The following is a 2,735-nucleotide window of genomic DNA, read 5'->3' on the forward strand; positions in this document are numbered from 1 at the left end:
CTCCTAACTTACCCACCCTCGGTTTTTCAAGTTGGGGTAAGATTAGGAAACCGTGGGGCAAAACCACAAACCTGAGGGTTTTTTGTTTCTGTTTTTGTTTTAGGCGGCAGGACAAGAAATCAACATTTTTTGACAGCCGAGTTGGCGGAAGCTTGAGCAGCGAGTCCCGCCAGCGACATAGTGCAAACTCGAACTCCGGGCTCAGAACGGGAAGTTATTTCCGGGCGAGGTTGTGAAGACCCAGTTACTGCTGTGCCAGGCTGGGGCTTGCAGCCTGGGGTTCTGGTTTCCAGCCAGGAATCCACTTGCTGCCACCACCAGCCTCATGTGGACGCGGGGGGCGGGGGTGAGGGCGTGGGGGTGGGGTGGGTAAATACAAAAAGCTTCAAAAATCCAAGTAATTTATCTGAAGCAGAAGGCTGGTGTCAAAGAGTGGACCTGGGTGGGGGAAAGTTGAGACTTCTGTGGTGAGGAGACCTAGGCGCCCCTTCTCAGTGCCTGCAGGGTTGGCAGGTAGGAGGACTGGCTTCCCAGGGTTCAAACTCCCTAACACTTTCATCCTGCTGGTGTATTTGTAGGCATCAAAACTTTTGGGAAATACTCATGAGGCTCACCTGATTGTCTCCCAATCAAAATGGCAATGTTCCCTCCTTCTCCTGTTACCAGCCCCTAATCAAGCAGAATGTCAAGAAGTCCTCTCAATAGAAACACACACACACACCCCACCCCATCCAGCCCTAGCAAAAGGCACACACCAACAGCCTGTTCTACTGCGTCTGCCCTCCCGCCTGTAATTATCCTCTTGCTTTGCATAAATCACAATGCAGTTCTGAAATCATCAGGATGACTTTCTGGCATGATTGGTTCGTGGCAAGAGTAGCGACAAGATCCAGGGTAGGTGGAAGGGGCTGGGGCTGGAGTCCACCGGGCCCAGGAGGAGCTGGAGCAGGGGTGCTGGCTTACAAAGCGGCTGCAGGGAAGTCGGATGTAAGGTGCAGACACCTGGGGCCTTCCTAGGTGCAGGTCAGAATAGAAAGCCTCTGCAGGCAGGCATTGTTACTTGTCCTCATCCCATCCACAGGCTCCAGCTGCTGCTTGATTCTTAGCAGGTGTTGCATAAATGTTGGGTGCATGAATGAAGGAGGACAGTCACTTGCAGATTCCCCAAGAAGCTTCTGGAGGCACAGCAAGGCTAAACTACTGGGAGCCAGAAGAAGGTGGTGTGGTTCAGGCTCTGTCGCAACGAGTTGTGTAACTTTGGGCAAGTGACTAGACCCCTCTCGGTGCCAGATCATTATACGTAAGACGACTATGCCCTGTTCAATCTGAACTTTCACAGATTTTTCCTGTGCGTTCACTAAGGGAAGTGATTGATAAGCAGCAAATGTCACCTATCTCAGGTATACCTTTTAACAGAGGCAAGGTCTATAGCAGTGACTTTCAACTAGTGTACTGCAAGATTTTTTAAAACATGCAATACCTGACTATTTAGTCAGGGGCACTGACCTCTTTTCTCTTAGTTGGTCAAATTAAAAAAATGACAACAGCCAACACAACAAAAGTCATCTGGTGTGAATGAGTCAAAATTATATCTATTTTTGGTCAGGTTGGCCTTGTGGTAGGAAAATTTACTGCTGCTGAAAACTGTGTTGTAGTGTAGTTTACTCTTTTGCTAATGCCACTTCCCATCTATTTTATTTTTATTGTTATTATTTTTCCAATCCTCACCTGAGAATTTTTAGAGAAAGTGGAAGAGAGAGGGAAAGACAGAGAGAAATATCGATGTGAGAAAAACACATTGATTGAGTGCCTCCTTCACGAGCCTGACCTGCAACCTAGGTACTTGCCCTTGACCTGAATCAAACCCACTGTATCCACTGAGCCAAACCGGTTAGAGCACTTCCCATCCATTTTAAAAGGGAAGTAGAGTCCTGTTAACTAAGACTGTATAAAGGCACAGTGCATTGTTTGAGTCTGATTCCTGGCTCTCTGTTCATAAGCTTCTCTAAAAATGTTGTCATCCTTCTCCATTAACTGTCCCCTCATTCTTCGAAATTAAAACAGCAAAGAAAGAAAAAGCTTTCTTATCAGCAAGCAGAGCTGATGAAATTGGTGTGAAACAGAGACCCCTACCCCAACCAGTGATCAACGCCCCCTTCAGAGGCCATTCTACCTCTGGAGACGCATTTCTTTAAAATGACCTTCACTTCATCGATAAGCAGAGTTGAGAAACATTCAGACCCAGGAAATGGCGGTGAAAACTTACCAGTTGAGCTTGGCTGAGGTTTGATGTTCACTCTCCACAAGACACTGACATGAGAGTTTTCATTTATTTGCTTATTTACATGAAGAAGAAAGTTGGTTTTCTCTCGCTTCCAAGTCATAATTTAACCTATGGTTGCTTGCTGCTTCCCCCAGTGGATGGTGAGTGAGAGAGAAGGTGGGTCAGCAGGTGCGCAGTGAGGGCTTCTAAGTGGCAGAATGCAAGACACCGTCTCAGCAGGCTGGCCCCTGATTCTGCTGTGGGCCTCTCTTCAAGTTGTTTGTCTCCCATCTAACTCTACTCAGAACAGGAACACTGAGAATGAGCCAGAGAGGAGACACAGGTGTCTTAGAACCCTATGAGTAGCATAGTTTCCCTTGACACTCCCCCGGACTGTGACTGCGTTGGCTAAGAGTTGCCAGTGGGAAGACAGCAGGGCTAACAGCAACAGCACTAAGACTGCTATGTGTGA

The sequence above is a fragment of the Myotis davidii genome, unplaced genomic scaffold, assembly GCF_000327345.1.
Source record: "Myotis davidii unplaced genomic scaffold, ASM32734v1 scaffold68, whole genome shotgun sequence".
In the NCBI taxonomy this organism is placed as follows: domain Eukaryota; kingdom Metazoa; phylum Chordata; class Mammalia; order Chiroptera; family Vespertilionidae; genus Myotis; species Myotis davidii.